Below are 15638 nucleotides of genomic sequence, written 5' to 3'. Positions count from 1 at the left end.
TACATGAAAAAAATAAGAGGTAAAATTAACAAAATGAGTATACTGAGCTCAAAGGTGCTATATATTTCATGAGTTTCCTTCCATTTCAAAATCAGCCAGGAAACTTAGAAATTTCTCTGGTACCACATAGATCAAGAATGATACTATAGAAGTAATTTGAGTCCACAAGAAGCCACAATTATTCCCTAGAGAGAGAGTCAAAGTAGCCGCTAATAGCGTCCCCAGATTACACCTATAATTTTCACTACAGAACAGAATCTTCCTCATAATTAACAGTCACAGTTTGATCATCTAGCATTGAACTAAAAATATAATTGATTTTTTTCCCAGTAGAATATATACCTGAACTTACTACTACAATACTAGGAATGTGAGAGCACTTGTAAACTGTATTTTATTGTTATTTATGTCACTTTACCTCAAAGCATTAAAGTTTGTGAAAAAACATTCAAGGATTGCTGGTTAGAAACTAGAGAATTGTGTTTCATTGTGTGACCTGGGAACTACAGCTTTCACTCCTCTTTGAAATGGAACAACCCATCCATTCGAAGAGCACATAAAAAGTGCATGATGCCTCTTGCAACATGCCAGTGACTAATATTTTCCCCTCATTTCTTTGTCACAGCAAGAAAACAAGAACAACCTCTTTATACCATTCTCAAGTGGTTTTAAAAGCTCTTTAAACTACTCAGCATATTAATGATTTGCTATTTATAAATTACACCCATTGAAAGGCCAAAATGACAAATAAATAGAACATTGAAACTTGTCTCTGTCAAAAACTTGCCTCTCCCACATCCAAAAAGAACAAAGGCAAGCCACTCTCCAGTTGACATTAGTGTTGTCAGAAGCAAAGCTATGAGACCTCTAAGACCCCGGGTGATGAGCTGGCTTTTTTCAATAGAAAATCTTCTCAGAGTTCATAAGTCAAGGAAGAACTTAATTAAAGTGTAACTCTTCTAAAAAAGAATAAAAATGAGAGGGGAATGTCTTGCTTCTTTTATGCCCTTTTCTTTTATTTTAATTACCGAACATTTCAATGTATTAAGATTCAATTCACTTATCAATGCTATAAAACCACATAACCCACCTTTAAAAAAAAACAGCAGGCTGTTTCAGTTTATTTTGCCAGAAACTTAGAGAAACTAATAAAATAAAATACACATTTATAGCACATTACTTACCCATATTTATAAATCTTCACATCATGTTAATTTGTATTTCTAAATAGCTTTAGCAAGTATATGAAATAGCTGACAGTTTTTGTTTGGCTGTTTTCCCATTAGAATATAATCACTTAAAGAATGGTCCTGCATACTGCTGTCACAGAAATGGCAGCAGAGGGGAACAAGTGGTATTTGCACAAATGAGTACATACATATCTATTTATCTTAAAAGGCAGAATAAAAGCGCATATTCTGAAGAACTCGTTGTTGACTGTTTTTTTAAATAATCTGTAAATATAGATTATGACAAGTAGGATAAATTATAAAACTCACAATTGAAAAGGTATCATTTACTACTTAAATAATAAGTACTATGGTTGACTGAAAACACTTCTACTGATAGTTGGAAAATGCCAGAGATATGGAATTAGTCATTGGCATGCTAAAGAGCAGAAATATCTACCCAGCAGCTCTCATCAGCTAGGATTTATCATGCTGATATGACTGCTGGAAAAGGGGATTGTAGATAGAGGGTGTGCCTCCCCAACAATTCTGGCCTCCAAGTAATCTCTCTTCTCTGACATTCTCTCTACAGAATATATAAACTACAATACAGTCCAAAAGTTAATAAGATTATGCATTACTATTTGACTGTTCTTTAATTCATTTACATTAACAAAACACAGGCATTTGTTAACATTTTAGCATCTATGGCTATTAGCTGTTGGGTGTTGCATAGTTTCATCGCTGCAAGGGCCTCTAAGAAACCAGGTTTGGTCACTTGCTGCTGACAAAATCCAAAGGTAGAGAGATGAGTGGTGTTCAAACAAGAAAGAAATTTATCTCAGTGAGGCCAACATGCAGAAGACTTCAGACTAAAATCTCTAAGACTGTCTCCGAAGTGCCAAAAATACTTTTAGGTTTATAAAAGGAAAACGTAGGGCAAGGGTGAGTGCATACTGTGTGATGGCAGTGAAGGCCAAATGGCTCACTTTCTTGGAGTCAGTCACCTGTGGGTGGGGTCTTGCTTGTTCAAAGCATCCTTATTGCTTGAAGGGGTAATTTCAGTTCTCATCAGGGTATGCTTTGCCCTCAGGGTCTTCCTCCTGAGCCAAGAGACAACCTGGAATGAAGACCCCCATAGAAAATTTGAGGTCAAAATGGAGGCAGCTGAAGTTCTCTTTCAATGGGACAGAGCTAGAAGAGTACAAGAGAAATCAATGATCCCAAGCAATACTAGCATGCTGAGTAGAAAGCTGTGTGAGTTGGGAATAGAAATAAATGTCAGCTATGTAAAAGGAGATTTCAAAATAGAACAAGTAAACCTCGCTAAGAAAATTTCTTTTAAAAATAAGGTTAGGTCGGGAGGCCATAAAGGAGAAAGAATTTATGCACATCATCATGGGGGAAATCATGAACATCTTTTAAAAAAAATATTTTTCACCAGCTGCAAACCTTAAGCCTGGACTTAACTTCCCTCACCATGAAACCTGAAACATCTGTATTCTTCACTTCAAAAAGAGCCAATTCAATTTAACAGGTTTCAATCTCTCATTTGCATATTAACCCAACCAGTTCCAGTTAATCCAGGTTTTTTTTCATTTTTTTTTTTGTTGTTGTTCTTACTGTTGTTTGTTTGTTTAAAGATTTTATTTATTTATCCATGAAAGACAGAGAGAGGGGCAGAGACACAGGCAGAGGGCGAATCAGGCTCTACGCAGAAAGCTCGATGTGGGACTCCATCCCAGGACCAGGATCCTGCCCTGAGCCCAAGGCAGATGCTCAACCTCTGAGCCACCCAGGTGCCCCCACATAGTTTCAATTTCTGTTTTGCATAGAGGACTCAAATGAGAACTACAATGGTTGCCTTTGCCATATAATTCTGACTCCTCTTTGCCTTCCTCAGAATACACTTCCTGAATCTGTGTCTCCCAAATTGCAATTCTAATTGCCTAAATGGTCTGTTTGCTTAAATGTTCAGTAAATTCTTTCTTGGTCTACAGGTTACATATTTTCCAACAACACAGGCAGGGAATCAAAGAAAAGCATTCATTTCTTAAATGTCAGTTCTCAATTGTATGTTCCAGCAGGTGTTGGAGGGATCTCTGGGTGACAGCCAAGTCCTTCCTGTCCATTGAGGTATGGAGAATTTGACAAAAAACTGATGTGCCTTCGGTCATATCAGGCAGGCCTAAGGAGTGGCCTATTAATGTCATTCCTTCCTCTGTTAAATGCTAAAAAAGAACTCAAACCTTCAAAGATCTCACTTGCTCAAAAAACTAAAAGAGAAAACCAGTTAACTTTAAAGCTGGTGAAAAAAGAATGTTCTCATGATCATGGAAGAAGGATCACCACAGGAGGAGGAGGAAGTCCAATGCGGGCCTGTGGTGTGAGTCCAGACTGCAAAAATGACACTCTCCAGAGTTTGCAATTGGTATTAGATACTGCTTCTAGTTTATTCTCTCAGTAGCACATCCATGAAGACGGCTGTGTGGAAAACATAGACAATGAGGGAAGGTAAGAATACTCCACGTAGGAAGGCCCTATTCTACTTTACTTCTCCTTCCCCCCACCGACCCACACACACACACCAGTACTATGACAGAAGTTAATTATTTCTGTATTTCTATTCCATTATTCCAATAGGGGTCCACTTTTCTCTGATGCTTCCATATACTTTTAGCTGTCTTATGGTTTGTCTGCCATGGTGGCAGCTCTAGGCCAAATGCTTTAAAACCTTACTAGTGTTCTCCTTGGTAAAATGAGGATGGCAACTGCACCCATCTTAGAGATTCTAGTAAGCATTCAAAGGTATCAGATAAACACTCAGTACCTGCTATGTATTGTTATGCCAACTCTTGCTATGCCTTTTACTCTTCCTTGTGAATTTAAAGTAGTCACTTAAGGATTTAGAAGCCTCATTTCAGGTCATCTAAACTCACATTTCCCTCTGTCTTTTACATATATTTAATAAAAACATATTTAACTTAAATATTTTATAGGTTTCTTACTCTAAATAAATGCAAGCAATATTATAACAATGAAAAAAAGTTCATTATTATTTACTTCACATTAATCCAGGCCCATAATTATAATAATCAATGTGACAAAAGAAGAATATCTGTTTATTTAGTGTTTAATAACTCTACCTAAATACTTAATTTGACTAATCTGAAAAATAATTAAATAATGCTTAGATTTTTCACTAAAATTTATTTTTGTCTATATTAAAGTTTTGTATTGCATTAGCTATAATAGAGTTCCACTATGTTTTATTGCAATCTTTTTTTTTTTTGCAATCTTATGTACACTTTAGACTTATGCTGTTTAACACAGTAGCCTCTGACAACTATTAATCTGTTCTTTGTGTCTATGAGCTTGGTTTTTGTTTTTGTTATTGTTTTTAGATTCTACATATAAGTGAGATCATACTATACATACCTTTCTCTATAACTTATTTCACTTAGCATAATATCCTCAAGGTCCATCTATGTTGTCACAAATGACCAGATTTCATTATTTTTTATGGCTGAATAATATTCCTAAGTTTAAATGGGGAAGGGGAAATTCTATAGATTGAAAATAGTATGAACATGTTTATCAAAGGTTTCTTTTTTTTTTTTTTTTTTTTTTAACCTTACTTTGCATTTTAACTTACATTCTTTACTTATATTCTCACCACTTTCAGAACTTCTGGTAGATAGAACTAAGAAAATTGCATTTTTAGGAGGTAACATATAATATGTATACTATATATGTTATTATATATTTTAACTAGACATATATATAGTTTCTTGTTTCTAAATAAATGAAACCATTTGATAAGAATTAGAAGTTTAGGGCACCTGGGTGGCTCAGCTGGTTAAGCATTGTACTCTTGATTTGGGCTAGGTCATTATCTCAGGGTTGTGAGATTGAGTCCTGGGTTGGGCTCTGCACTGGGAATGGAGCCTGCTTAAGATTCTCTCTCTCCTCCTCTCTGCCTCTCTATGCCTCACCTCTCTCTCCCTCTTTAAAAAAAGAAAAAGTAAAAGAGAATTAGTTATTAGTTATTTCAATACTAATTCAAAAAGACTAATAAATAATGAATAATCTATTATGACAGAGATAAAAGAGAATGTAATTCTTTATAGTGCCTGCAGCACATGAAAAATATTGGTTTCTAATTACATTAACAGAATCTATACTGACTTTATCCTACATTTTATCTACAATAGTTTTAAATCAACATACTAACAATAAGACTAGCTAACTGGAGTTTTAGAGAGGGTTGTTTTTGTTGTTGTCTTTGGTTTTATTGGTCCTATATCTTACTAAAGTGTGAAATTAAAAAGCTGAGTATTTAAAATAGTTTGAAGTAATTTTACCATGTGGTTCTGACAACTTGATATACAATCAGACTCACTTGCTTCCAATGGATTCCAAAGACTGTTTTTAATTTTTGTCTTTAATTATATAAAATAAAAAAACACACATATCCCTAAAAAATCCAAAGTAAAAGAAAAAAAAAACATAATAAAGTGCATACACAAAAGTCTTCATTTTATTCTGTGTCCTCTATCCTGGATTCTTCTTTCCCTCCTGAAAAAAAAAAAAAAACTATTATTACAATTTAATTTATTCTTTCATTGTTTTATTTTGAAAAATTATCAAATACATATGTATATTAACATGCTTCCCCTTCCTTACTCATATATTTTAAACTCTGTCTTTACTTTTACTTTTTCATCTAAAGTTCATCCTCAAGATCATCTCATATCAGTATGTGGGGATATTCCTTGGTCCTCTTATAGTTGTACATATTTTTGCTGTAGATTTCAGGTGTTCAACCAGATCCCTCCCTATGGGTATTGGATGTTTTCAGTCTTTTGCCATAAGATCACAAGATATAGTCTTAAGTATATTCTTCTGAACCTATGCATCTATAACACAAAGAGAATCATTTCATATTGCATATCTTTAAGCTCAAATAAGTATGCAGCTGGTTTAATAAAGTGCTATTGCTTCTTGCTCATAGTTTATAATTGAAAATAAACTCATCTGGAAGAATACTTTTTAGCCATCCATGAACCTAGACACCAAAGAGAAACACAAAAGACACTGGGATCAAATAAAATCAAATTAAGGAAAATTTTCAAATGGAGATTAAACAAGTCCATACTGTATGACTTTTCAATAAAGAATGGTCAACCACAAAGAGTAATATGTCATTTCTGTTGTTTGTTTGCTTTGCTTTTTCATTTGAAGGAAATAGGAAAGAATTTGAAAAGAGTTCTTTGGAAAATTTGAGGGGGAAGAATCAAATGTAATTTCCATCTTTAATAGGGAACCTAGATGAAACCAAAACTATAAACTTATGCTTAAATAAGTCATTCTAATTTCCCCATGTTGTCAGCATTCTGAAGCACCGTAAAGTAGATGAGGTGGTCTATCTAGGGCTGTGCTGTAGAACACAAATGTGATGTACTGACAAAGATACCAGGGAATCATGGGGGTTTGAAACACATGATTGAGGAGTTGACTGTGGAACAAAATGAGTAGGGAAGAATTGAACGATAAAAGGACCAGCGGGTAACACAAATCAGGAGATAAGTACCTCATGGAAAGAAAGGAGCAAAATAATAGTTCATGATTAAATAGAAGTTTGAAATTAAGAGGATATTTTTCTCATCAAATTAGAACCACTGTAAATGATTGATTTTACTTCTAAAGAAAGTAGTGAAAGGCTGTCCAGATTGGAAGGTGCACAGCTATAAACAGAGTCAATCAGTGTACAATATAATATTATACTTCCAATTGACCCATACATAACACTCCTCAGTTTACAAGTCATACTTGGAAGCAGGCCCACTTCATTTCTCTATATTTAGTATTTAATAAGCATCATGACACATTTTCTTATTTTCCCTTTTCCAGCCACCACAAGAGTCTTTGTTTTTTTTTTTTTTAATTTTTTTATTGGAGTTCAATTTGCCAACATATAGCATAACACCCAGTGCTCATCCCACCAAGTGCCCCCCTCAGTGCCCATCACCCAGTCACCCCAACCCCCCACCCTCCTCTCCTTCCACTACCCCTTGTTCACTTTCCCAGAGTTAGGTGTCTCTCATGTTTTGTCACCCTCACTGATATTTTCACTCATTTCCTTTCCTTTCCCTTTATTCCCTTTCACTAATTTTTATATTCCCCAAATGAATGAGACCATATAATGTTTGTCCTTTTCCAATTGACTTATTTCACTCAGCATAATATCCTCCAGTTCTATCCACGTCGAAGCAAATGGTGGGTATTTGTCATTTCTAATGGCTGAGTAATATTCCATTGTATACATAGACCACATCTTCTTTATCCATTCATCTTTTGATGGACATCAAGGCTCCTTCCATGGTTTGGCTATTGTGGACATTGCTGCTATAAACATCGGGGTGCAGATGTCTTGGCGTTTCACTGCATCTGTATCTTTGGGGTAAATCCCCAGCAGTACAATTGCTGGGTCATAGAGCAGATCTATTTTTAACTCTTTGAGGAACCTCCACACAGTTTTCCAGAGGAGTCTTTGATTATAATACTTCTTTTGACTAGTCAAAGCATCACATTATTACATATCACAAGGATTCAAACTATTATTATTATTTCTTAAATTATTTTTTACTATTATTTTTTAATTCATGAGAGACACAGAGAAAGAGGCAGAGACACAGGCAGACGGAGAAGCAGGCTCCTCACAGGAAGTCTGATGTGGGATTCGATCCCAGGTCTCCAGGATCACGCCCTGGGCTGAAGGGGGGCGCTAAACTGCTGAGCCACCTGGGCTGCCCTCAAACTATTATTTTAATTAAAAATTCATATGACAAACAAAAAGGTACATTCTTGTTTTTCCATAGATTATCTATCTTTTCCTGCTTGTCAAAATGTAAGAATTTTTGCAGTAATATTAACTCCATAAAGACAGAAACTTTCTTATTACATACTTCCTAAATTTCTATTCTAACTTGAGGCCTTAATCCAGAGCCAGATCCCTATATGTATGAATTATGTACTAATGCACATGGAAAGAATGAAATAATACACAATATACCTTACAACAAGCAGACTTTATGCATAGATTTTATTTATTTCTTCTACTATCATTTAATACTTGACAAAATTTCTGGTACTTTGCTTTATTTGGTTGCAAGTAGAAAGGATACTTTATATAACAGATTGTGGTAAAACCTTCCATGTTCCTAAATTATAATCCACAAGAAATGTAAATGTATTTAACAAAACCTGGGTGGCTCAGTTGGTTGAACCTCTGACTCTTGATTTTGGCTCAGGTTGTGATCTCAGGGTAGTAAGACCAAGCCCACTCACCCCACCCCACCCACCTCCACCGTGTCAGGCTCCATGGAGACTCCTTAAGATTCTCTCTCTCTCTCTCTGCCCCTCTTACCCACACTCTGGAGCACATGATGGGCTTTCTCTCTTAAAAAAAAAAAAAGTGCTATTTTATGCTAGAAGGCAATTTGATAAATACTGATCTTTTAAATCAAGGTTTCAAAGCAACAAAACCTTTGAAAGACAAAAATATCCTTTAGCTATTTTATTATCAATGACAATTGCTCATGTTAAATTTAGATGTTAAATATGCAGAACAGAAGAGACATTAGGCAGGTCTTCATAATTTAACTCATCATTTTTTTTCAAGTATGATTCAGCTGTCTATTCTTGAAACAATCTTAATTGAAATATGTATTTACATTTAGAAAATTACTCATTCAGAATATTTCAACCTCAAATAGAAAGAGCTGCCACATTCAACACATATATGTTGGAAATGTGATTATCTTAAAAAGCAAGTATTTTAAACTTACTTGAAGAGCATGAAGCAATAGATTGAGTTCAACAAGAGAAAATCATATGATTTTTGTTTTTGATAAGATAGAAGCTTATCCTCTAACTGTACAGAAGTTACCAGTCCAGAATTAGTAAGACAATTCCACAAAAATCAGGGACCCAGACTTCTTTTATATTGTTCTGCTATCTTAAATTTATAGCTTAAATCTCAAGCTCTATGATGCCTGCTTGAGGGACGCCTGGGTGGCTCAGCGGTTTAGAGCCTTGCCTTCTGCCCAGGGTGTGATCCTGGAGTCCCGGGATGGAGTCCCACATTGGGCTCCTTGCATGGGGTCTGCTTTTCCCTCTGCCTATGTCTCTGCCTCTCTGCTTCTGTGTCTCTCATGAATTAAAAAAAAAAAAAAAAAAAATCTTAAAAAAAAAAAAAAAGAAAAAAGATGGCTGCTTGAGATCCAAGTAGCATGTCCACATTTTAGCCAATGGGAAAGAAAAAAAGAAGAAAGAAGGACATGTCCTCCTTTTAAAGGTCATGTACTTTAAATCCCATTGGCCAAAATGTAGCTACACCTAACAGTAAAGAAAGTTTGAAAACAAGTCTTTTTTCCACCTGACTATGTACCTTATCTAAAATGAAGCTTTATGGCCAATAAAACAGGGGACAATAAATACCAGGGAACAAAAGACCATTTTTGCCACCACTCTTTTGTAGAGACTCAGACAATTACCAGAGAATCCAGACTGTAAACCTTTTCTTTCAGTTCATGGATCAAGATGATTACCAGGAAGAATATAGCTTTGAAAATGAAAAATAGCTGGGTTCAAATCCACCCTTTACCCATTGAGGGAATTTACCAACTACTAATGGACTATTAGGTGATGAACATAACATGGTAAGAATTAAAATGTAAACGTTATAAATAATTCCCTGAATATTTACATAGTAGCTAGTGCAGGTAACACATTTCTGACTTTTTTTTTCCTCAGAGGACCCAGAATTTAATCTTTTATCTTTAAACACCAATGAATAAACTTTTCTAAAAATTTTGGCCAGTAGACTACCTTCAGAATTTATTTTTTCAGTTGATCAGAGTCTGTATTTGTTATGACTGATTCAGACATTGATATATTAATAATTGCAATTCCTTATAGGAGAGTTTTGAACCTCTAAGCTTCTCGATTATATGTCATGCCACTAAATACCCAATTCAAAAAAAAATGACAAGATATTCAAATACTAACCCTATTTTTTTTTTTTTAAAGTAAGAAGTTAGAGCTGGGAGAGGTTTGCTAATTTTCTCAAATTCACACAATTTGAAATCATAGTTCAATACTTTTTAAACCACACTGAATCCAAATGTTTGGAATACTGCTTATGTAAAACCTAGTGCAAAATTAATGTAAAGAATGCATGAGTCTGTTTACTGATATTTTTCAAATGTCATGGTAATTTAAAGATTTGTCAATTCTAGAAAAATGTACATAAAATTGGGAAAAAGATACCATGTTTTGCTACTTATAATGTATATTCTATGTGATTAAAAAATAAGTGTAGTTAAAAACTGCATTATGTAAGTAGAAGGGAAAATGTAAAAGTGATGAGAAATAAACTTATTGAGAAACAAGAAAAAATAACTCCGCAGATGACTAATAGTTAATGCAGCCTTTTGTTATGGAATAATTAGTTCAGTATAGGAATTAAAAATGTTTGAGTCAATAATTAGTTGCATATAGATAAGCAACCACAAAAATGTTTAGCAAATGAAACCTCCCTTAAACAGTTTTTCATTTCTCATTACATAAGATCCATATGCAAAAAGATACAAAGTCATAAACAGAATGATCATCCCATTAGCCCAAAGGTTTAAAAAACAAAAGGTTATGAGACCAAGAATAAAGAGAGCAAATAAAGAAATGCAGTATCTGTCCAGATCTTAGGGTTTCTTTCCATTACTTTCAGGCCCATTGCTCAAGTAGCTGTTTTTAAGGACATCTAGATTTTATCTATGTAATAGGCAATATTTATAATCCTAAAGTAGTTTGGTTACCAAACTGTCCTCCACTTCATTCCCCCACACAATTACCAAAAAGATCTTTCTAAAAGGAAACTGGAATAATGCGCTTTCAGATTTTAATATTCAATATGAATTCATAATTTTCATAATGAAATGCAAACATGTTGCCATTGTGTTTATTACCACTTGTGATCTGGTCCTTGCTTAGGAGTCTAGACTTACCTCTTACTCTCTCTTTCTCCTACTCCATACCCCAGTTATATTTATTTTTTAAGTGTTCGAGATTATAAGGAAACACAGATACTTGGCCTCTTGGAGCTTATATTCACTTCTCTAACCCTGATTAAGTCACTGAAAGGTTCAGATAATTGCAAATAAGGATAATAATGGCAGTTGCCTCATCTGTGTACCACCTTATTTGCCAAGTGCTCGCTCATACACTATACATTTGATCATCACTTGAACCCTCTGCTATAGCCATACCTTTCATACTTTGGACCTTTGAATGTGCTATTTCCTATGTCTGAAATGGATTTACCTTCCCCACTTCTTACCCCACTAACTCTTCTGGCCCTTTATGACTCAGATAATCATAACCTAACTTAGTAAGGACTGCTTCACTGATTCCAACACCTGTCTTCAAGATTGGCTTGGGTATTTCTCTCCCAGGTGCTACTATGACATAAATCAAATGCTACACATTTAATAAGACCAGTTTATATATTGAGTTTATATTTTATTTGAAGAGATTAGTATGATTTGGTTTTGGTGACCTGAAAACATAATTGTTCAATGCTGTAAAAATACTCAGTAAATATAAATCTTTTCCTGCTTTTCAGATTCAAGAACACAGTTTTTCAAGAAAAGACAACTCCTTTCAATCTGAGCCAAACAAAAAGACAGGCTCTTTTGTTAATGTGCTTGTGTGTTGTTATGAAAATTGTGAAAAGATGTTTTAATTGTTTAAAATTCTTCAAAGGTACATCGGAAGTTATGTACTGTTTGACTAATGACTCAAATAATATTTAAAGGTAGGGAAGGTATATATGGATATGTTTTAAGTATAAGTATGGGCAGTGATTCTTTTGAATAACAAATTCATATGTGAACTAAATGATCATCAGACCTGATTTTATAATGGAAAATAGGAGTTTCATATATGTTTGGCACATGTAGATAAAGAGCATATTTACTAAATAATGAATCATAATCTGAGACATGGAATGAATGAGTCACCACAGCTTTTGAGGGGAAATCTCAGAGAGTTTAAGCATGACTAAATGAATTTAAATCTCAAAAGTTAACACCATTAACTGATATAAAGTAAAAATCACTCAATGGTGGGGACTTTCAAAACAGAAGCAGATTTCTTATAAACTCTAGAGTAATTGTGCTATATTGATGCTATCTGCTATCTACTGAAGGTTTGTGTCCCCCAGAATTCAAATGTTGAAATCTTATCAACAATATGATCGTATTTGAAGTTGGGACCTTTGGGGAGTGATTAAATCATATGGGTGGAGTTCTCACAAATGGAATTAGTGCCTTCATAAAAGAGGCATCCAGAGAGCTCCTCCATCCCCTCCTGCCATGTTGAGGACATAGCAAAAATATGGCAGCTTATGAACAGGTTCTCTCCAGAGAGCAATCTGCCTGTTCCTTGACCTTAGACTTTCCAGCCCCCAGAACTGTGAGAAATAAATTTCTCTTGTTTATAAGACCCTGGTCTATGGTATTTTGTTACAGAAGCCCAAACTCAGATAATTGACAATGAGAAAAATAAAGAATGTGGTCCCTGTGATGTTAAAATTGACAAAAGTAATTTACAAATTTAAATATTATGGTATGTTAAATGGAATTTAAATAAAAACTTGAAGAAAAAAACGTGTAGAAGCATAAAAAATGAAATATTATGGGATTATTTAATGTAATTGTATATTCATTAATGTTCCCTATTCTTGACTCCCTTTAATAGAGTTTTGAAACAGGGACACATCATAGTCTTTCAAAGAAGGTGGCTCCTCCTTCCCTTCTCCCCTATCTGTTGACTTGCTTACTTCATTGTAAGTAAGATTCCAAAAAAGAACAGGTTTAATCAGAAGATGATCTCAAATGTGAGTGACAACTGTTAGTCAAATACTAGAAATTTCTTCATGCAAGTCAAGACCATCTTTGAAAAATAAAGCTGCATGAACAAGATCAACATAAGGAGCAAAATTCTTTCAGGAGGAAATTTCAAGCTTCTATTTCATGATTTGCTTTTATGGGTTTAAGAGCAAGCTTGACATTATGTGAATGCAGTTTGCTGTGTTTAATTACTATCATTATTATTATTATAGATACAGTAGTAATTATCTCTTCCTACTGTCTCATTATGTTTTGATCAATTCACATAATAAAAGTTTACTGTAAATATAAGGTTAGGTAACATTGAAGAAAACATATAATTATGGAATATATAATCATATACAATCTAAACAGTTGAACATTTCCCAACATTTCCAACAATTAAATGTTTAGAAAGTAAAGAATTAGCTGCTTTTAATAACATAGGTGCAATTCTAGAGGCAATGGCTATAGAAGGCTTTATTTGTTGACCTAAAATTACTTTACTTCTGTTATATTAATAACATCTAGGTTTCTCAAAAACCTGCTGGCAAAAAAAAAAAAAAAATCTTTCCAGCTTTATTAATGATTCATATGGCAGTTTCTGAAGAGACAAGTCCCACAGAGAAGGAGCACTTGATTAATGACCTGGAAACACTTTTCCTTTTCAGCTGATTAAATAAAATTGACTGGATTTTTACATTTTTATAATAAAATGACCCGCAGGGCTGAGATGACACAGTGAAAGCAGCATGTTCACTCTTCAGCAGATTTTTATTTTGTCACTTGTAAAAATGAAAGGGCTAACCACCCAAGCAGAAAAATGCACTTTATCATTGTCCATGGCTGCCTTGCTGACAAACGCCGCATACAAATATAAAAACATGAAGGAAAATAGATAGTGTTTATATTCAGCATGATTTTGTCTAATGATGACTAAAGTCTTATTATTCCTGGGCCTAGAAACTGTTTTATTAAATTACTATTTAAAAATGAAAAACTTAGAATTAAAAAATTTAAAAAAAAGAATTCCAACCTGTACCTGCACTCTTTAGAGATATTCATTGTGACCATAATTAAGGTTATTGGATGTCATTACTGTAATCTTTCTTGCTTCTGGGACAAGGGGATTCTCTTTGGAGACTAAAGTTCTCCTTACTTTCACACTAATGGGCTCACAGACAGCCCCAGGTAAAACTGTGAAGTAGTTTTTCTTGCATTTCCTGTAGCCCCATCTTTCTCTCTCTGGATCCTTTCCAGAGCATTCTTCAGCCAGGATCTAACTTCCCTAACTTAATATTCCTTTGTTGTTTCTTTGCTCCCTAAATTCTTGCTTAGTTGCCTATACTTGTCTGCTCTCTGAAAGTGGTAGCTTTGTTATTTCCCACTTTCCTTCTCCAGACTATGGCTACTATATCTGTATTTCTGTATTTATTTTTTAAAGTGTACTAGTTTCAAGTCCATTGCCTCAGGGGATCTCAAAATGAACCACTCTCTAGCTGTTAGCAGGATAAAGGGAAAGGCCAAAGGAAACCATTCAGGGGTAATTATCTTTTATACCAGAAGTTATTAAATGATAGCCCTATATTTAGCCAAAGATGTGTGCTGTTTGGCCTAACATTAAATTCAAGATATTTTAACCAAAACCCATAAATTGTGGGTACTTTTGAAAACTCCAAAATTTTTCAGCACCAGATTATCTTTCTCAAATGGCAATAGTCATCTGAAGATAACTGAGATAGGATGTCTACGATGAGATGCAAGCTTACTACATCTTCTCTTTTCTCTAGTGCTACTAACACTGAGGCTGAGTGCCATTCACTTGATCTCATTATGCCCATCTACCCTTCTCATTGATATTACCTGCTTGATCTCTGTAGGCCTTTGGTTTGAGGCCCCAATGATCTAGGAGTTCTTCTTAATCTCCAAAATGAAATTTTGCAATTTTATCTTCTCTCCTTCTAGGGAGAAAAAATGGATTGTTCTTGCCATTTAAAACAATAGAACAATGGTAATGGGGTAATTTCTAGTAAAAGGAGTATACAGGCTGTACCAATGAAAGTTAATGTGATGGTGGATATTTAGGGACAGAAATCAGTTTTCTGTGTGCATTGTAATACTCTGACCTGTTAGTTAGCCTGATAGTCCTGAAATTCAAATCAGTCAAGAAAGTAAGTGGGTCATTTGAATTTGAAAGTTATCAAACTCAGAGAAGAATAACATTAGATAATATATTTGATTTCATATTGTATTTATTTTGTGAAGTTTCAGGATAGTAGTACAGGTGTTGGTGTATTTTCAGAAGACAGGAAAAAAATCACTGAAAGAATCAACTACCTGTTAACCTTGAGTTAGGCAAGTACTAATCAATTAGAGCCACCGCACTGTGGTACTATATCACTCTTACTATCTCTTTTGAATATTCTAATCTATGTCTTCAGTGAACACATAAGAAGCTTTGAGGTTACAATACTGGAGTTATGTGGGAAGGGTTATATTCTTATTCTTTCATCTTTAT

At 34.4% G+C, this 15638-nt stretch overlaps 1 long non-coding RNA gene across 1 annotated transcript; it reads right to left on the bottom strand.

Moving 5' to 3' along the window:
- Window positions 1-1017: 1017 nt before the first annotated feature.
- Window positions 1018-15083, bottom strand: LOC144311918 (uncharacterized). The gene is made up of 3 exons (XR_013377394.1): window positions 14984-15083; window positions 5695-5747; window positions 1018-3653 (listed from the first exon to the last, which is right to left on the bottom strand). It is a non-coding gene; the product is annotated as an uncharacterized LOC144311918 (long non-coding RNA).
- Window positions 15084-15638: the final 555 nt, after the last annotated feature.

The sequence above is a fragment of the Canis aureus genome, chromosome 4, assembly GCF_053574225.1.
Source record: "Canis aureus isolate CA01 chromosome 4, VMU_Caureus_v.1.0, whole genome shotgun sequence".
Taxonomy (NCBI): domain Eukaryota; kingdom Metazoa; phylum Chordata; class Mammalia; order Carnivora; family Canidae; genus Canis; species Canis aureus.
The sequence above is the reverse complement of the archived record's forward strand: the minus strand, read 5'-3'. Positions and strand labels throughout refer to the sequence as shown.